This window comes from Aulostomus chinensis, chromosome 24 (assembly GCF_037954235.1).
Source record: "Aulostomus chinensis isolate RoL2024-O1b breed Wild chromosome 24, RoL_Achi_v1.0, whole genome shotgun sequence".
NCBI classification, from domain to species: Eukaryota; Metazoa; Chordata; class Actinopteri; order Syngnathiformes; family Aulostomidae; genus Aulostomus; species Aulostomus chinensis.
The window spans coordinates 12,614,240-12,635,786 of record NC_141343.1 but is presented as its reverse complement, the minus strand read 5'-3'; the positions used below and the strand labels follow the sequence as shown (position 1 = coordinate 12,635,786).

Here is a 21,547-nt window from a genome sequence, read left to right as displayed (position 1 = left end):
GCTGTGACACGACTCTCTTCTGCAGAGAAATATTGTCTTTATTTATCATTGCTTAATCAAGATGGTGGATGGGTCAAGTTTAATTAACCCAAGTTGGTGATAAATGTAAATGCCAAATGTCTAGCTGTGCTACAGCATAAAGCTTTTACGAGATAGAGCCCTTTTCCGTGGGAGGAATAAAGCTGCTCCGTGCTGACCCGCTGATTCTGGAATGGCCTGAGGTTGGTAATGAACACTGTTACGAGAGAGGGCGACGCAATGGGGATTTTACATACAAGCGATATGAGTCTTTGTTACATTCCACAGATGAGGTCCAGTAACTCAATCTATGAGATGGTCGGACTGCTCTGCTGTGTCCGAGTGCCATCTGTGAGATCCTGTGTTTGCCAATCCCAAGTGGACAAGGAAGAGAGATGCAGAATTCTCTGACAATATGAGGACAGAAGAGGGACACCAGCGTGCTGCTTTGAAAAAGGTCTCAAGAAGAATTTCACAATCTTAAATTGAATTTTCTGAAAAATGGAACATAAAATCTCTGGATGGAAACGCGACTCGTGCTCATACAGCACCACAGATAACCAGAAAACAGCACATCGTTGTTAACTCATGTCTGAGTTTAACTGAGGAGAACACAGTGTAGAAGACCATCGTTCTCACATCCCTTACGTCACAGTGATTGTTTGTTTCACAAAATTACATTTTGGAATACAACTTTTCATGCCGTCATTGTCAGAATTAAATGACAGATCACACATGATGACAAAAGCACCAGAGAGATGTATGTCTATGACTGTATAGAGACAGATTTGCAGTCGCTTAAAGGCGCACTAAGTCTTGTTGCGTGGTTTCAGTGCGATTTCATTTTGGTCTCAAATCGTAGGCGACTCCCCTTGATCCGCTAACTGCCTGCCCCCTGAATCCACTTTGAAAAAGTCTGGCTCTGACACAGGGCTTAAAAAATGGCAAACAAACACTGAGTGCACAGGACGTGGACATAAACATAACCAACCAGGTTCCAGCCAATCACCAACAAGATGGTTGGGGAAGGGGGCGGGGGGTCAGTGCATGTGCATACATTGGGGAGCGAGCAGAGTCAATTGAGTAGGGAAGTAGCTATGACACTCGTAAGCCACTTTTCAATGTACTAGTTTGTTATTCCTAGCTTACTCTATAGATCCTAGCTAGCACTAGCATCGATTCCAGGGAGGGAAAATTATACAAAAAGTGTCTCTTTCACATGCGCTTATAAAATAAATTTAAATAAATCAGCTGTAACTCTCAACCTAACAGAATAATTTTAAATAAATCAGCAGCAACTCGTAACCTAATAGGGAAAAGACATTGTATGAAGACTTAGAATAGAAATTTACTCACCGAACAGTTGGAGTTTGCTCGCTCATGTTAGCGCAGCACAGGTCCACCTCACATGTCCATGCGCGTTCATGACATTTACAGAAACACGGGGGGAGGGGCGAGCTTGCCTTGTTTTTGTTTGGTGTTTACAATGAACGTCAACGGAAGCGACGTCAGACAACAACGCTTAGTGCACCTTTAAGTGAAGCCAGTAAATGCCTTAAACTTGCATTCCTTCTAATGACCAGCAGGGGGCCACTTCTCTGGATTGATTGCGCAGAAAATGTGCAAAGGCCCTTATCTTCCTCGTGAGTTTATGGAGTGAATCGCTAGTTTTTTCAATAAGGCATTTGAAAAATGTTGGCTCCGTGAAAAGCGGGCTATAAAATCAGCTTTCAGAGCATGGCTTCGGTGTTGTGATTAAGGGGTTACCATGGCAACTTCCCTCTCAACTTATTGCAACAGGAGACCAAATTTAGACTGAGGCGGCGAAGGTCTAAAACACTGAGTCCTTGAACCAAAAGCGGATCTCAAACTTGCTGTGTCCACTTCTTATTATCAGCAATATTTTTTTTTTGTAATCCTAAAAACACACAAGTTAACGACCCTCAGCCTGCTATCAGTGGAAAACACTTCACGGAATGCGAGTCATGAGTAGCGGAGGAACATAAATCACAGCTGTTGGAACGTGCTCGCAAAACTGCTGAGGTTAAAGGTTCTCTCAGAAAAAAATGCGTGTTGTTGCAACACATTTTAGATAAAGGCTGTTATTTTATTGTCATGTATTTCATTCTCTACTCACTTTTGGACTTGATGCGTTCTGTCACCTTAGCGCGTTTAAATTTAGCACCTGTTATTCTCATTTTGTACGATCCCGCATTAATAAGTGAGGGCTAAGGAGCAAATCTGGGTTTCTTTCTTTTAGTCTCGCCGCCTCCCTGTGGTGGAGGGAATTTTCTAATCCAAGGAAACGGCTCAATCCGGTTTGATGAGTGCTCCACAGCGGTCTCACACTTTGTTCCGCAGCGTGTCAGATTATGCTCTGTTTAGGATTTTGTTCACGTTCGACTTGCTAACATTTCAATACAGCCATTGAGGCATGCCTCTGTTTTTTGTTTTTTTCATCACCCCCCCCCCCCCCACCACCACCACCACCACCACCACCACCACCACCATCACTCAATCACTGACTGAGTGCCAAAGACTGTGGCTGGTGAAAAGTTATAGGTTCCAGCTGTTTTTATCATCTAAAACCTAACACATCCTATGCACCCTCCCCCCCATGGGGACATGTCGGTGCCCCCCTGATCCAGTCACAAAATAGCCAATAAGACCGGCCATCAGAGCCAGACTGAAGCCAAAGGTGGGTTGCGGCGGCGGTTCCGGCAGAGTAAACAACAAAATACTGCATGCGCTTTCGTCGAGATGCAAAATATACAAAACGTCAAAGGAGATATTCATGTTAAATACAGCATGCATGCATTAAGGGGAGCGACAGTTCTCGTTTCATCCATTATCCATTAGTATCATTTCTGTAATTGAATATCATCTCTGCGTTCATTTGAGAATACATGGAAGTGGTTTGGGGAGCAAATACTTCAAACCGAGAGAGGTTCAAGATGGTCAGACGAACGGACCAATTCATTAGCAGAAAGGTTTCATCCTTTTTTTTTTTTTCAAGTGTTTTTCCAGCTCCATTTAAAAAAAACAAATGCAGTCGTACACAATAAACTAAATTCATACCACTCACTTCCTCTGTTCCCTAATAAAGAAAACCATTAATTATATATCCGTGGATTCGTTTTCTAAAAGATAGATTTAATTGAAGACCATTTATTCTTTTTTCGTGCCAGTTGACAAAACTGAGCTTTATGAATAGCTGGGATCTAAAATCTGCTTCCTGTCATCCAGCACTGCAGGCTGTATATAGTTTTTGCGTACGGCATATTCAAATGCATATTATTACCTTTCTTATGATCGTTATTATCTTTTGTTACTGTTAGGGCTCACAGGTAGAGTGGCCGTCTAGCAACCGAAGGGTCGCTGGTTCGATCCCCACTTCCCCCGGTGACCATGTACATCCTTGAGCACGACACTGAAGCCCTAATTGCTACTGGTGACCCGTCCAGGTTGAAACCCCGCCTCTCACCCAGTGTCAGCTGGGATCGGCTCCACCCCCCAACCCTTAACAGTTAAGCGTCATTATCATGATTTCTTGTTATCTTCTATTTCATTGTGATTGTTATCTTTCATTATTGTTCTCACGATTGTAAATGTTGCTCCTGTTTTTTTGATGTTTTTGTTTTGCTTTTGCTTCCAGCTGTTTTCTCTGGATTGTCTGACACAACAGAATAAAGGGGTTTAAAAAAAAACAAAAAGCTGTCATCCATGGACATCAACGGAAGGAAGGATTTCGGACGTTACCGTTCTCGGGAAATCATAAATCTGACGATGCTTTAAAAATTTCTCATCCACCACATCACCAGTTCATCTATAATTGAAGTAATTACAGCAGCCATCGCCGTAAGCACCATTTATCTTTGTTGCCGTCTAAGTGTTCATCTTAAGCTAATTTGCAGTGTTGTTAGATGTCACAATAAAAGCATAAAACCTTAAAAATGCGTGTGTGTGTTTTTTTCCCCACTCTACAGCCTCCCCGCTGCCTTTCTTAAAGCAGCTTAACGACACTTGGGGGACATTTTCACACCCACACTTGTTGCTGTACCATCAATGAGTTTGGGGAGTTTTAGGCAGTTAGCATACCTGCAGGCTTTTCCAGGTATTATTACTTGCCAAGTACTTGCAACTGTGAGACAGTCTCATCTCCAGTTTTCTTTCCCCTGATGTCTCCCCGGTGGTGCTATTTGATCAAAGCTTTGTCCGTCATATTTTATTGGTTTACACTGACGCGACGGTATTGAATGAGAAACAGGCGTGTGAAAAGGTCAGGAGTCAAATGAAAAATGTGAATATCTCTCCCGCCTCTGTTTGCTAGAATGATATTGCGTGATATTTGGAATTTTGAATAATTCATTGCTGACTTGTGCCAGTCAAGTGGGGTGATCCACACAACAGCTCGCTGTCAAAATGTTAAACTCCTCAAGCAAAACAACCACTTCAAAGACAGGGAGTTTAATTTCATGTCTTATTATGGAGGGAACAATCACATAAAGAAGAAGAATGACATATCAGGGGCACCGAGGGGTTAGGGCAGCCTGTCTACTCTCTACACACCAGTTACAAAATTGATCCGTCTGCATCCTGCAGCACTTCTGGAGTAAATGCGCACTTTATTCTCTTTTCCACTCAGGGAAATTAAACCAAGAAGGCTGCACTAGACTCCTGATCCCACACATCTCAGATCATCTTTTTAAAATAATAATAAAAGCTCTGATCTGAGGCAACCTGCTGGCTACATAAGCAGTTTCATGAATCTCTGTTCAGACGGTGTGTTTCACAACAGCGAGGCCGCCGGTGAGAGTGTGCTCGTCTTGAGGAATCAAGAGATTTGTCATTGTTGTCCTTTGCAATTCCTCCTCTTCTCCTTCTCTCTTTATGGTCTCTTCTTCTTTTAACCTCCACATCCAAATATTCTCATAAAAACTATGTAGGATATTTTACAAAAAAATCTTTCACGCATAAACCTGTGATGGTCCAGCAACACAAGAGATCGATGTGCACCGGTTGTCCTCAGTGACATGTCTTCTAAGGTTTAGGTATCAAAAAAGACTCGAATATAAATAAAGAAAAACTCATACGGTGCAATAAGGTTTGTAGCCTGAACAATGTGACATTACCTGGCTTTGACATTAGAACAAGAGTTGCAAATGTTCCGTTGTCTCGTCAAGAGAACCCAATTTTGACGATCACAAAACACAAGCTGCACCGCTGCTAAACACGCGTCGGTTTTGTCAACAAGCAGAATGGCCGCAAAAGTCCCCAAGTCTCATTAAAAACATATGATTTTGTGCACATATTTTGACATCTTTTTTTAAAAAATACCCAGTTTTGTCACCACAGCAACCACAAATGTCCCAACATCTCACTTAAATCACCTGATTTTGGCTCTAAAACAACAAATATCCAGACATCTCACAAAAATTACCTTGTTTTGATACTAAAAAAAAAAGCATCTTCGCCAAAACCCCCCAATTTAGCCACACGAGCAATGATGCAGATATTCCATGACCCCTAAAAACACCCAGTTGTGTCAGCGGACCAACAACTACAAATGTCGCGATTAAAAAAAAAAGCCAAATATTGTTGCCAGAAAAATGGCAGCCAATTTCCTGTCTCGCTACACTCTCCAAGAAGAATGTTCAAGCTCTCGTTAAAGACAATTGAACAATGGATCCAAATATCTTGATGTCACCTTGAAAACATTTGGTTCTGTTGCCATAACAACAGCTGCAAACATCCTAACAGCACCCAAAAATCTCCACTTGATTGTGTCGATAGAAAAAAAAGCAGTTGAAAATGTCCAGGCAGCTCCTGAAAAACTGGCAATTTTTTTTACGCCAGGATTGTTGCAGTATCCAGATGGATCCCTAACAACACCCGATTCTGTTGCCATCACGGCAGCTGCATTCATCATAACCGCTCCCCAAAAACGCCCACTTCTGTCAGCAGAACGGCTCCAAATCTCTTGCTAAAAAACACCCGATTTTGTCATTAAAAACAAAAGCTGCAAACATCCAGATGGATTCCCCAAAAACACCAGGTTTTGTCGCCAGAACAGCAGCAGCGAATATCCTGAAATCTCGCCAAAGACACTCAGTCTTGTTGGCTGACCAACGGCGGAAAATGTCTTGAAACATCTCGCTAGTGGCTCACGATTGCCTGGTGTGCATACGAATCATCATGCTTCCATTTTTTTTGTCGTACGAAGAGTGAGTACAACCTTACAAACAGTTCCGCGAATCTCTATATTGAGACGACGTGTTCCTCGACAACAAGGGCGAATGTCTGTTCGTTTATGGAATCACGACATTTGTCACCGTTGTCATTTGCAATCCCCTCTACCTTCCCGGCTTCCTCGACCATCCATCTCCTCACCCTTAGATTAGATAATCATCTCCAACACCACCTTCAAGAACCCTCCTGGACTTCTCTCTCCACACACATCGGAGCTTCTATTTTCCCAAATGAGACACTGGTGGATCAATGGAAGAAGGGGATCTGATTGGGCCTTAATTGAATTTGAGGGGTCAGATCAGAGATCTTCGCCTTGGCAGCTAAGATAACCTCCAGTAAAAAAAAAAAAAAAAAAAAAAAAGAGGATGCAAACAAAGATAAAATCTGGTCGATTTTAAAGGTAAAGGAGGCCGATTACTGTAGGTTGCTTTCGCAGGGAGAAGACTATGTTGGATGCGAGCATAATGGAGAGAAAAAAATTGGAGATCTTAACTTGGGTGTACAAGCGTCCTGGTAGATGTGTGAGAGCAGGACTCCTAATGGTCTTGCAGGGGCAAAGCATGTCAAATCAATTTCCCTTCCTTCATTATAGCAAAAGCCACCTGAGCCTTTAACCAGACATGCCTATACACATCTTATCCCTTTAAAGCCGAGCATCTGGGCCCAACATTCACTTAGCGACCATCATCAGAGATGCGGCCACCAGCATATATGGTATAATTGCAGATTATCTCCACTGCAATTTCTTTGCTCTCTCTCTCTCTTTTTTAAACCCATTTAATTTTCTGCAATAGCCATTAGCAATTCATGTCGGTGCTCCTTGTTTCAGGATGCATCAGTGAGTAATTCGATGTTTATCAAATAGAATTGGTTTCAAGGTGTATGAGCAGTTGGGTTTTCTAATTAAAAACTAGAAAATAAAATGTGTGCATTGCTAATTGCCATCAGGAGGCCTTTGGGTATCACAATGAAGAGTTAATTCAGTTGGAGCTGGAATATATTCAATGTATTACTTCTTAACCAGGAGCTACTGAATGAGGTGGGTGCTACTGTCTGCAAAGCCCCCCACCCCCCACCCCATCATACAGTATTGGACAAGTTTAAAAGCATTTCAATCAATGTGGCTGAGTCGTTTAATGGGGGTGTTCCTTTCAGGAAACTGGAATATACGTTTTCATTACAAGCAGCACGTTGCGAGGTTCACTCAGCGCAGTGCTGAAAGGAAGCGAGGTGTGCGTCGTGATTACCGGGGAGAGTAGAAAAGCTTCTGAGGTGGTCCTGGAGACGACTCTTCTTTCCTTCATCATCCCTTCTTTGATTCATCTTTTTCAGAGCGAAGGGAGGAAATTGATGGAAGTGGACGGTGCTGACGGTTTCCGTACCTGATAGTCTGCTGATGGTGTCACAGTCACGTGTGGCTCCAAATAGGAATTACAACCTGGTGGAATAACACAACAAATTTAAGAGTTTTATATTGACATACATGTTCGTCGCATAAGAAGAGTGGCAGCTATTAAGGTCTTTTTAAGCTCTAGAGCCGTGATTCCAAAAGTAGGGTACACAGTCATGGGGTACGCCCAACTGGAATATAGTACACTCTCAAAATCAAAGTGTTTTTATTTTGCCACAGATACATTCTGTGAATATTTACTTCCTCTGATTTGATCTTGCACCATGTGCCTAAGTCAGGCATTGAGCACTAGCCAATTCGAGGTAAACAAGGGCTGCAAGTGAGTCTTCTCGGGATGAGCCCCGAGTATGTCCAGTTTCTCTTGAGTCCAGACTGTCATCTGCTACGGGGCTTCCAGTACTGTGTCTGACAGAGCTAGCATAGCTTCCAGTACTGTGTCTGAAAGAGCTAGCATAGCTTCCAGTACTGTGTCTGACAGAGCTAGCATAACTTCCAGTACTGTGTCTGATAGAGCTAGCATAGCTTCCAGTACTGTGTCTGAAAGAGCTAGCATAGCTTCTAGTACTGTGTCTGCCAGAGCTAGCATAGCTTCCAGTACTGTGTCTGACAGAGCTAGCATGGGAGCAATTCTTTATCCAAAATGTGTATGAACTAACTCTTGTAGTTTAGTTCTACCATCAACAAGTTTGAGCGAAAGCTCCTGTAGGCAAGCAACAAATTATGAATGTTGAGAGTTTATATTATTGGACAGTCTTAATGTTTTTTTTTTCTTTTTGCTGTGTAACCCTTAAATGTATAAGTCGACAGTCTTTTCTGCATTCTGACGCCAAAAAGTTGTCATGAAGGTGAGAAATGTTTTTCATAACCTCAAAACACCCATTTGTGAGTACTTGACAGGCAAAATGCACATTCTGGTTTAAGAATTGCACTGACATTAGCAATGTTAGCCTAGCCACTGTTGGTGCAGATGAGTCACTCATGCCTCAACTGATGTGCACAATCATAATGCTATTATTTTTGTTACACTTCTTTATGTGAAAGGTTGACCTATCCAGCAAAATATGGCTGCTAATGAGAGTTACCCGTGTGTGGAGGTGGAGGGGGTACCCAGAGGGGTACAGGACTTTATATTGGTACAAAAAGAAAAACTGGTACAACAGAAGAATGCATTTTCAAGCACATTGTCTTCATCTTCTGAGCATGTTGGCATATTAATGTACAGGAGTAAACGCCATCAATGAGTAGGTGCAAGTGGATTTTGATTCAGCAGCAAAGTGACACCCATCAAAAGCCAAAAAGTTAGTGTCATAGGAGATAACAAGCAGAGATGGCAGCCGTCAGGTTGGGGTTGTTGGTTGTTGTTTTTTGTATAAATGTTTTTGACGAGAAAAGAGCAGGTGTTGTTTAATCACCAGGGTTTAAGGTGGAGCGCGAGCAGGGTGAGAACATGCTAAAAATATTGCTTGATAGCAGCAAAATGTTCAAGAGTGACAGCAGGATCCCTGCTGGTCCACTTGTCTCACATTGAGGGAGTGTAGATATGTGTGTGTGTGTGTGTGTGTGTGTGTGTGTGTTGACTTTCACTCATCTGACAATTTTTCTTCAAGTCAATTTGCTTCCAGTTTGCAGAAAAGCAAAAAAAAACAAAAAAAACAGTTCAAACTGATTCCATATTTGTTTAATGACAAGACTTTTCCGTAATACATAAATTTCTCCATTAGGTACGAGTGGGTGAAGTTTCAATTTCCCAACTTCCAGCAAATATAATTAATCAAACTAATTTTGACATATAAATTACACTTGATATAGCCCTTGGTAATGGATTGCACTTGAGCAAAAAATTAATTACTCTTTCCTATTGTGGTGTGCAAATACGGAAATAATCTTATTATCAGGACCCGCTGCAAGTGCTTTTTTCTTTTTTTTTGCACCAGTTTGCAGGTTGGGTAGTGCTTCTATTTTATGGAATGCATGGAATGAAAACATATATTGAATATAGCGTTTTGCAATCTCATTAATAAGCTGCCGGGTTTTTTTTTCTTCCAACAAGCGCATTCATTAAGTTTGTTTTCTTCCTTACAGTGCGGTTATGTCCAACCAGCCTGCAGCGCTATTTTAAATTCCATCATAGCAGAGGAAGGTATTTGTGTAAGTGTATGATCACGCACATATATATTTATATAGGCGTGTGTTCATGATAGTGATATGGCAGTTGCATTGTGTCACATTGCAAAAGTCACAGTTATTTTTACACGAACCGAAGAGGTTATATTTGCAGAATTAATGTTATCAGACAAGCTGTGTCTTCACAAGAATATGATCATGTCTTTTACACCTTCCAAAAGCTGGAACGTCACGAGATCACACGTGGAGTTGCCCAAAGAATGTCAAAAACATTCTTTGGGCATCAGAATAAGAGAGAAGCTGGAAAATAAAAAAAAAACCCATTTGATTTGTGGGATTCAATCTATGAAATGATTGTTCGCAATTCCCCTTCACGTCTTACAGGTAATTCGCGCAAATCCGAGTCAAGAAATGTAAGTAGCATCTCCATGATAGTCTCAGTGTTTTAGCAATACATTCTGATAACTGCGCTGGGATAGGCTCCAGCCCCCCCGCGACCCTTCATGGGAATAGGCGGAAGACAATGGATGGATTTTGATAACTGCACTGTTTTCAAGGAATACAAGCAAAACAAGGTCCTTTTTGTTTGTAGTAATCACAGATAATCTGCCTGTCTTACAGATTTCTACAATAATTACCCGTGTTTTCAAAGAAATGACTGAGTTGCTCCTTGTTAAATAATGCCTCCTTATCAAGTGTACTGGGATTACAATTGAAAATAATCATATATATAAATATATATACACATACACAAATTTTCATATCTTTTTTATGTCAAATGTTTGTTACATCAGGCTTTCTTCCTGTAAGAACCTCGGTGACGCGATAACTTGAATTCCGCTGATAGATTTCTTCAATCCAGGACTCTCAAAGATGTGAAGTTTGAGAAACATCTGACTGTGTATACTTTCAACAATTGTCTATGGGGGGTATCAAAACTGAACGGGTCACCGCGGTAACGGCATTCGACAAAAACTCAATCCTCAGAGTACACCATCGGCAAATTCTTGACCACGTCCCGCCCTCATCTTGAAATACGCGATCCGACACCCACCAAATTCTGTTGTGTAACCTGAATAAATCGAGTTCCTGATTTATGTGTCTTGTCTTCGTACAAATGACTGAATTTTATTGCATTTTTAATTCTGGTAGGAAAAGAGCTGCTGAGAAGGTGAAAGTGATGCCAAACACTTGTAGACTTTACCGCCAAAAAAGGTCGAAACCCACCATCAAACCCTCGCCGAGCTGTCTCGACATCGCGCTCATTCATTTGGTACATTTCAACTCCAATATTGAGTCTAACTGTACAGGCTTTCAGTCGTTCTTCAGTTCCAAATGCGATTCTTTCAAAGGCATAGTGACCATAATACATTTAATTTCCATGATGTGATATTCACATGCAGGCGTTAACATATTTTACTTTAATTTGCAAAGCGTAGAAATCCACCCGGGAGTTATGTCATTATGTCATTAGTCACCGAGGAGAGAGGGTATTTAGCATGGAGACCATTTTGTGAGTTTTCTGATGGCCAGTGTCTTAGTTTTAACTCAGTTTCAGTCTGTGAAGGATATTTTAGAAGTTTCCATCCATCCATCGTCGTCTTCCGCTTATTCCTTACTAGTAAGGGTCGCGGGGGGGGGTGGAGCCTATCCCAGCATCTACGGGCGAGAGGCGGGGTTCACCCTGGACGGTTCACCAGTCCATCACAGGGCCAACACATAGAGACGAACAACCATTCACACTCACATTCACACCTACGGTCAATTTAGAGTCTGGATTAACCTGGTCCCCTCTTGATGTCTTTGGACTGTGGGAGGAAGCTGGAGTACCAGAGAGAACCCACACAGGAACAGGGAGAACATGCAGACTCACACAGAAAGATCCCGCGCCCGAGCCAGGACTTGAACCCGGAACCTTCTTGCTGTGAGGCCACAGTGCTGACCACTGCACCACCGTGCCGCCCATTTTAGAAGTTTCCTCACCTATAATTTCACCCGACGTTCTTTGCAAAGCCGTCGCCCGGTACCGCTTCGAATTGTGGTTTCTTTCGTACGTCCATTTCCAAATGTCATTTCCTTAAAAACGCTGGTCACGTTTTCTTTATTCATACCACATACATATGTTTCCAAAAGTTGTTCAAGATTAAAAAACAAAAGGAAGACATTTTGTATATTGTTGTTGTTGAAAGAAACAAGCATGATCAGTGTGACAAGAGTGTTCAATTGCAACGATACTCGTCAAATGAAAGTACAGAGCCATCAGTTCCGGCACAAACTGTGGCCCTCCTTTGTTGTTATTGTTGTTTTGAGTAACTCATACGAAAGTTTCTACTATTTATCAAAGTCAGCACCTGAAAAGAACAGTGCTATTTTCTATCTATGTCCACGAAGGGGAAAAAAAAAAAAAAAAAAAAGCTGTGAGGATGAAATTCACAAAATAATAGATTATAGCTCCAGAACAACAACAACAACAACAACAACAACAACAAACCAGCAGATATCTGCCAGTGGAGTCTTAAAGTGAATCCTTATGAAGATCAGAAGCATATGAAGTGAACAGTTTGCAATGAAATGAGTCACCGCACACAGTCACCGTCACATGGGAGTGTGTGGTGACTGCAAGAGTCATGCATTTATGATCTGTCACTTATTCAGCGTCCTCCTCTGAACATACAGTTCTGTCACGTACTGTACTAGCAAAACATCGGTTGGTCTTTTATGTTGATCAGCAGGGAATTAATGTCATAGAAACCTTATTCTATGGACGTGGGAGATTTGATGTCATTTTGGTGCGTGTTTATCTGCTACGCTTATGGGAGAGAGGAAAGGGAGGGGTGATTGTTGTGTGTGTGTGTGTGTGTGTGTGTGTGTTTCTGCCACAGTAAAACCACACAAATTCCTACACAACACCCCAGGAGTTGCGTTATGAGCCACCAGCTAACTAGCGCCCCCTGTTACTACAACAATGGGATCCATCACATGGTGGCAAAAAACAAAAAAAAAAAAGAGTATTTTCTCCCAAAGAATTACAGCGACTATATTTACATGTATGACGCTGATTATAATATACTGGAATATGACAGAATTCTGATTGCGAATATGTAAACACCTGCCGGAACCAGATTGAGGTAATAATATTCCTGAACACCCAAATTAGACACCTGGCATATCAAAGTATTAACTCATGTAAGTACATTAATGTGAAAACACATTATTAACACATTTTTACTTTACGTCCACGCATATCCGATTCGCAAACCTTTTTGCATTTGTGTATTGTACGATCCATTTGTTTACAGGTGGCCATGACGACCCAGAGGTTTATGGAATTGTGTTGCTTTTGCTAACTGCGTTTGAGACTATTTGTCGTGTATTTTTACGACGATGTCTTTTGTTGATGAATGAGTTTAATCCAAGTTATTAAACGTAGTAGCAAGGTTGCTTAGCGACTAACTGGATTCACTGGTTCATTGGGAGAGCCACTACTACAAAGAGTCGCTTATTCGGAATATGCAAACTAACATGTAAACCGGAATGTTCCCACAACTGTGGCGCAAATTTAAACTTTATTTGGAATATTACCTCAACGAGAATATGAACCTGAATCAAAAAAGGGGAATTACTGAACATAAAGCTTGATTAAAAAGACATGGATTACTCCAGATGATGTGCGTAAGGTTTGTTTTAGCAGTTTCACTGTTTTTTTGGATGCTGCTAGCCACCGTTAGCTTCAAGCTAAACACAGGTGGCAAGGTCTTTCCTCACTTTGGAGACACAAAGAAGAGAATAGGAGGAGAGAAAAAAAGAATTTTAAGCCCTAGACACCTTTTTTGTGGGAAGTTTAAAGGCAAAATAAAACTTCTGGGTGAAGTATCACTTTAATAAACATGCGCTTACAAGTGTTTATAAGTTCCAGGTGACCTGCGGTGGTGCTGACATGGCTACCAGCAATGCTCTGCTTCTCTAATTTTTCTTGTACATTGTTCATCCCCTTATTGCATTCCATTATCCTACCTGTCCTTCTCCCTCATCTCATGTAATATCATCAATGCCCCGTGTTCTCACACACGAGCAAGCGCGCCGTGGTTGCTGACAAATACACTATTGCATATAATTCGCTGCACTTTAGAACATTCATCGAACCAAGGGGGTCAATATTGTCCTGAGCTGTAAGTCACGTGAGCATCTGTTAGTCTGTACGGCGGCCCGGGGGGGGGGGGCCTTCCCACAGCGCTACTCCAACTCAGACAGCGGGATGATTAATGGAATGTAAATGTTGATGGATTATTGAACAGGGAAATGATAAAGTTGGCTCTTGTAAAAACCAGGCAGTGCACTTTTCAGTCGTTTAGCATGAGTGTGCGATAGCGGGGGGGTCGCGAGGGTGTTTATAGGGCAAAGCTAATAGGCCGAGGTTTAAAAGTCACGACCCTTCAACCTGCCTTTAAACAGCTAAACAAGCAAGCTGGTGAAAAAAAAAAAATCAATGTTTTTAAGCGGGTCATCAATACTTCAAGAAAAAAAAAACACAGATATGATGTAATTAATCCTCAGCTGGATAGCCGCATTTAATTAATGTTTTCTCCTTCTCCCTTTTTTGTGTTTTAACACACACTCGTATCAAGTGTCAAAAAATAGGAGTGAGAGGGAAAAACCTCCGCTCTTTGTCTTATTCAATAGCTCCACATTAAGTCAGCTCAAGTAATTAATTTCCAGCAGAGGGGACGCACTCATGGACTCAATACTAAATGAGGAGAAATTAGATGCTGGCGAGATTCAGGCTTATGAATAGAAAGATGCTCCAGCTAATAAGGAAGAATAAAATCAATCAGGATGAAAATGTATGTCTGGTATCAAATAATTTTGAGGGTTATTCATTCCTACGTGTCAGGAGTATCCGTGCAGCTACAGAGGAGGGGGAAAGCAACTGAGGAAGACACATATATGGAGTGTGCATTAAGTTTCAGAGCTAAATTAAGTGTCTCTTATCGCAAAAGTAGAAATTTATTACAAAAGCAAGTAGCAAACAAAAGAAAAATCCTATAAAGTGTCTCCTTGACTTTGAATCTAACGTCGTATCTCCACATCTTATCGTCTCTTAAGCTTCAGCTCAGAGGATTTGAATCAACAGACAAACTTCGGGGGCCAAAGAGGATTGTTGTCGTCGTCGCCGCACTTGAGCTGAATACATGAAGCCTTTTTTTTTCACCCCTCCCTCTCTCGCTGTTTTTTTTTTTTTTTTTTTTTACAAGACCTCCCCCCATTGTAACACACACACACACACACACACACACACACACACACCCAATACCAAATGAAGCTTCTCTAAAGGGCACTTGCATAACTCTTCAGTGAAGAATGACCTTTTATTTTTTACTGATATGACACCAAGTCACAGCCGAAGACTGAATGATGTAATAAGGTTGATGGCTCATAGAGCTTCTCGGAAAATACAGTTCATTTATAGTAAAGTGAGATTTTACTTTTTTTTTTTATCTTGTTTTGGAAAATGTTGCCATTTTGAAGCCAGAACAGTTAAAAAAAAACAACCCATTGGTGTCGTATTTTAGTGCGTGTGTGTGTGTGTGTGTGTGTTTTCTCTAAGGTTTTTGGCACAAACCTCCCAGGAATCAGCAGCGTCGGTCAAAAGGCAGATTTTTGCAAATTCGTGTGTCCTGAGCTGCCGGTGTTCCGCCTGTCAAGAATGCGCCTTGCCTGAGAAACACAAACAAAAGCTTTGCTGGAAACATTTTAGGGTGAAGCGCTGCTGCAAAATAGACAATTTTCATGGACATATCAAAAACAGTAATCGATCTAAAAGTCATTAATGTCTGATTAGACGCCGGTAGAACGACCGGCCCTTAATTAACAATGTTGCTTTCATTTACCTCTCCATATGTCGGGGCTTTACAAAGAGCTTTTTTTCTTTAAATTACCAAGGAGAGTCAAAATTAACGATCAATCTTTGAGGGGCCATGACGAAGTGCGACAGGTGCATTTTTCAGCCAAAATGACGTTTGCTCTTTACCAGGCTAACGCTTCCGCTGTTGCTTTATAAAAACAACACGTGGACTCTGTGCGCGTTCCTCTCACTCGCCTTCTTGACGTCGGGAGCTCAGCTACAGTCAAATCCAACGGGTTGGGGGAAAAAAAAGACGACACTCCGAAAAAAACAACAACAAAAAAAGAAAACACGCAAAACCTTGTCAGGTAATACTCTGGTAAAAACCAACCAAAAGGTGTTCAGCTCATGAATCAATTAATTACGCCCTATGCGGTTGACTCAAACGATCCCAAAATGCTAGAAGAACAGAAGCGTACACTCAAGGGCCACTCGTCAAGCACTCCCATCATGCTTTGTGCTGGCCGGCAGATGAGGGTCAGACGGGCAGGAGGGTGGTGCACCAAGGCAAACTACAGTGTCGGAAAGTCTTAATTTGGTTTTGCAGATGAGCACCATCGACAGTCCATGACGTAGAAATCCCCAAATAGAGATTCGGGAGTAGTGAAGGAAGGGTTGATTTCGGACGCCGCGACAGATGTCCAGAAACACGTTAACAGCTAGCGTTGATTTTTATACGAAAGGCACTGCTGAGGACTGCTTGGTTTTGCAGGTTGGCTTGTAATTGTGGGAAACTGACTTGGTATCGTAGTTACATGCTGCATGTAGTTGACTCCATCCTTCTACCTACAAATACCACCGGGACCCCCCCCCCCTGTGGAAAAATGGCCAATAAGCTTTTAATATACAGAAGTTCACATATTTATTCACATTCTAGGCTTTCGACCAAGTCTTTTGTTCGACAAACTCCTTACAATCAGCAATAATTAATAAGGATGCAAGCGCAAAAGGTGGCGAAAAGTAAAGCAGCAAATACGCTGCATTGTCCAAGCACAAATGAAGACACAGCAGAAGACATTTTTTTTCCCCCCCGCTGATAGAATGTTGCGCAGCCTGCAGTTCCTGTCTTGATGTGTCCCCTCGTACCATCCTGTGGCAGATACTGCAGTCTCCGCCTGCCTCCCCCTGCCTGCTCGCATGGTGACAGGCTTACCGGCTAACAAGCCATTTGAGGGGGAAAAAGTGCTGGGTGATGGCGTGAAGGCCTCCCCAGCGCTGTGCCATTACTCAGCTCCTGGCAGGGTTCGGGGAAGATCATCATTTTCAAATAACAAACCGTAGATTATTATTTTGCAGACAGGTTCCTCAAGTGGAAAATTAGCTTCCGCCAAGCGAGTGTCTTTCCGCCCCCATTCACGGCAACAATTTACCACGCAAAGAGGAACTGTGTAAATGAAACTAATCGCAGGGAAAGCTCTCCTTACCTTCTGCTGGCATCACCAGCTCTGAGAAGGGTTTGCTGTGCTGTAGAGGTGTGTGTGTGTGTGTGTGTGTGTGTGTGTGTGTGTGTGTGTGTGTGTGTGTGTGTGTGTGTGTTGGGGGGGGCCATAGAAGAAGGCAACAAATTGTTGTTTGTGATCCACAACAGTATTCATGTCCAATTCATTTGAATGTGCAAATGATGGCATTCATTACAGGAATGCCTTTTGTTGCACTTGGATTTAGCAGCTGGTGTTGCATATAATTATTTGCACAATCTGGTGTTGTTCACAGTGTTTCCATTAAAGGTCCCATGAAACAAAAAATACATTTCTTTCCTGTTTAATGCTGTGTTAACTCGGTGTGATTTGTCTCGTATATATAAAAGATAAGTACTTTTGCATCAAAAATTAATATGCAGACTTTTGAGGACTGTGTGTTCCAACTTTTGCCTTCAATTAAAGTGCCTTCTCCGATTTGAGAGATGTAGGGATTATGACTGGTAAACAAACGTTGTATGAGACGCATCTTGTAAGAGTCACACGAGCTCAGCAAAATAATTCATTTCACATGCATGATGTGGTCTTTGTGGCCTGATAACTTGTTGATAACTAGCTGTTAACTAGCTGTTTCACTGTTCGTGACGTGATCCATTTGGTTTGATCACATGTGGAACATTCGTTAGCAGAGGGCTAACGGAGAGGTATTTTTGCCCTGCTGCTGCTTCGTACTGGATCGATTGTTTTGAGTGTCACACAACCCTCTGGAAATGAATCGCTTCGCTACAATAATGTGATCCGTTTCGTCCGGTAACATTTGGAAGGTGGCAGAGGAGTCGTGCCATCACATTTCTTAGTCGTATTTAAGCTAGCAGAGGGTTCAAGCGAATGTAGTTTGTTAGCCCATCGCTCCTTAACGTGTGGTTTCAGCTTGAAACCTGTGGCTAAATTGTTCAGAGTGCCATGACCAACTCAAAATGATTCATTTCACTACCACAGTATGATCTGCTGGGTTTGATAACATTTTGAAGGCCTAAGGAGATCCAGGCGTCCATTTTTTCTCTCTTCATTTTAGCAAGCAGGGGTTTAACCGAAAAATACTCGGCGCCACGATTGCTCCATATAAACATACAAGCAGTGGTTAAAGTGTTCTGAGGGTCACACAACCCCGATGACATTTGGAGAGCCTGAAAGGGTGTGTGATTATATTATCGATCCACTTTTGATAGCAGACGCCCTAACAAGAAGTATCTAGTTCCCCCTGCGCGTGTCTTTAGTGCGCGTGCCCAATCCTGCAAGGCACATTCAGCCCCATTGGCTCATGGAACATGACCACAATAAAGGACAAGTGCCTCCCTGATGTGGCGTTCTGATAGTGAGATGCATGTAAATCTTGTGGCATACACCGCATTTAAAAATTCCGCAGTAAAATGGGGCCCAGTTCCTGGGAGCACCGTTCCCGTGCTCGGTTTCGACATGAAAAAAGAACTTGTCTCCCGAGAGCCTCCTCATGATAAAGTGCTCAATCAAACATGCAAATGTAACCTTGAGCCCCCACTGAGTTGACTGCGAGTGATCAATTGATTAGCCCGGTTATTTACTAGACAAATCATTTCTTTCACTGAATGATGGATGGTGTTGAGGATGCGTTAGAGGTGTGTGTGCGCGCGTGCGTGCGTGTGTGTGTGTGTGTGTGTGTGTGTGTGTGTGTGTGTGTGCGACGAAAGAACAAAACATGACAGGTCGGGGCAGTTAGCTGATGCTTGAATGTCAGGAGACCCAAGAATCATGGCGCTGTTAATGGCATACAACTTAAAAGAGCGACAACCTGATCAATGGCCTTTCAGCGTGGGATGACAGCTGCCATAAGAGGTGATACAATTATTTATTACTTTTAACAAATACAGTTAAAATCTAAACTAGTCATGTGTGCTTATTGGACATAGAAAATGTGGCTTGATGCCCCCCAAAAATGAGTAAAACTTGCCCAAGTTCTTCGTTAAAGGACCCTTTTTCTTCATATACTGTAGTTCCATCTTACTTGGAGCAGTAGGTTCTTTCAAGGACAAACTTTTTTTTTTTTTTTTTGGGTTGGATTGCATTAGCTGAAAATTCCTAGTTACACACGAAAAAAGCAATACTTATTACAGTCATGGATTATTAAGTAATAGCCATGTATGCTTAATGGTATCGATGAAAAAAAATAACTTTTTAAGGTGAAGTGTGCATTATTTAGGATGGATTATTGGCAGAAAGTGAATGTAATATTCATATCTATGTTTTAATTAGTGTACAATAATCAGACACTTGAAAGAACAGGAAAAAAGACAAACGTCTGCTTGTTTCTTGTTTGTTTCTATTTGACTGGTAGTACTGTACTTATGTTGCCTCTCAGAACAAGCTAGTAGAGAGAGATTTGATTTGGGTTTTGGGTTGTTTTGTTTTGTTTTTTGCTTTTATTGTGGTTATACGGCTTCATTTGTCACCCAGTGGCTTCATACAGCAACTTTCACATTCACACATTGTTGTTAAAAGCAAATTTGTCTGAACCGTGACCGCATCAACAAGCATCGCCACAAAAATAGTGAGGAAACATATTGGCAATGTCATCACTGGACCACGGACTACGGGAGGATACTCAAGGACCGCCAATGTTGATGGATTTCGGAAAGTTCGGGTGGACGGGACCATGTTACCATGAAAGAATATTTCCTACAGCCCCAGGATTGAACTGTGAGCCGAGGGGCTATCATTACGTCCATCCTCCGTACCAAGAGCTGTTCTTTCCACCTCAACTCTGTGAATCCGGTCACGACACGGAACACTTGGTACCATGGCAAAATTGAGGAACTGGAAGCTACCACAGTAATTTTTCTTGCAAATAGCAGTTGAACCTTCTGTGAGGCCACCATTTTGGACCTGGCAATGGAGTTGCGTTCATTCGCTTCTGAGGAAAAACACGCTTCTTTGAGTAACAGGAAGAGCAGGTCGGGAGGCGAGCAAGCTTATGTTAGCTTATTGCTAGTTTTAGTGCTGTAGCACAGAATGCCACACCATGCTAGTTCTTCAGCAGATCAGTCCCTAAGGCTCCTCACGGTATGCCAATGCCGTCTAACTTTCTGTTTTTTTAGAACCAAGTCTGAAATGTACAACCAACGATGCCACATCTGCTGTGCCACTGCACTCCCAGTATCTCTTCATTAGGCACAATGAGTATGTGATTACCTCACCTCTGAGTAACCCATTTTTTCTTCGTCCTTTATGCAGTTCACAACAAATTCAATTGTACATTGTGATTGCTTTCATTGATTCTTACATCCCCGTCCTCGTCCCACTGGTCCAGCACGTTTTCTGGATCACCTTATTCCCCTTCACACACCTCACTGCTCTCTAGGAACATGACCCCTTTTTGAGGAATGAGAGGTTTTAAACACACACACACACACGCGCACACACACACGCTCTGATGGGATTAGAATAATTTAAGATATTGGAAGCGGCGGGGCTAACATATCATTACGTGTTAAACTCTCTGGACGAGCCTCATACTAATTAATTGAATCATAGCAATACAAGGGTTGGGCCAGAGGCTAGAGATGGAGCGGGGAACACCGCGTGGAGACGAATGGAAAACTGCAGGAACACGGATGGAGGAGGAGATTGGAAGTTGGGAGCAACCTCGTGGGGATTGTCTCTTAAGGCAACCCTCTTTTCCAGGCAACAGATCTTCAGTGCATGTAATTAGAAAAGGCCGGGTTGGGGCCATGGCAACATTTTTCATTTCATATATGGCTGATATGTGCCGTTGTCTATGATGTAAAGGGGTGCATTCAAATAAAAGATAGCACTAGAACCACTAAATGAAGATTTATTTAAGCATGCAGATGGAATAAAGTTCAAAGGACGGACTGAGCCAGCACCAGGGGACCTGAAAATGTGGAATGTATTAATGTCTTGCTATGTGAGCATAACTTAATCTTTTATGATGACAGACATTGCCTGTTAGCTCTGCTAGCTACAAAGAGGGCTTGTTCTTCTACACTGATGTGGTTGAAGCAGAAGGATGGGGATCGGGGTCCGTGTCGTGCCCCGGTAGTTTGATAAATGACGGGCTTGACTTGGTGAGATTATTTCATTCTTCTTGCAAAGTAGGTAGCATGCAGATATTAGTATAAATGCTGCTGAGCCTCAAGCATAACAATAGCACCCAATGATATATATTTGCAAGGTGCATTCCAAAACTGCTGTGAGGAGGAAGGGGGGGGGGGGGGGTTCAGTTGAAGGAGGGAGATCCTGAACCTCCCTGCTGAGGAGAAGAGAGAAAAAAAAAATCACATAGGATCTGCTGCACTGAAAGGGAACAAGAAAGATATGGAAGCATCACTGATAAGAGCCTGAGCGAGCGCGCGCGCGCGCACACACACA

General features: G+C 42.2%; 1 long non-coding RNA gene across 2 annotated transcripts in view; it reads right to left on the bottom strand.

Annotated features, from left to right (window-relative positions):
• Positions 1-21,547, bottom strand: part of LOC147238762 (uncharacterized) — a 106,336-nt gene that overhangs the window by 25,154 nt on the left and 59,635 nt on the right. Inside the window, exons 6-7 of one of the 2 annotated variants that reach the window (XR_015111834.1) lie at positions 15,423-15,517; positions 7,515-7,705 (exon numbers count right to left, since the gene is read on the bottom strand). This is a non-coding gene — a long non-coding RNA (uncharacterized LOC147238762). The remainder of the gene's footprint in view (positions 1-7,514; positions 7,706-15,422; positions 15,518-21,547) is intronic. The other variant, XR_015111833.1, reaches the window with a different exon arrangement.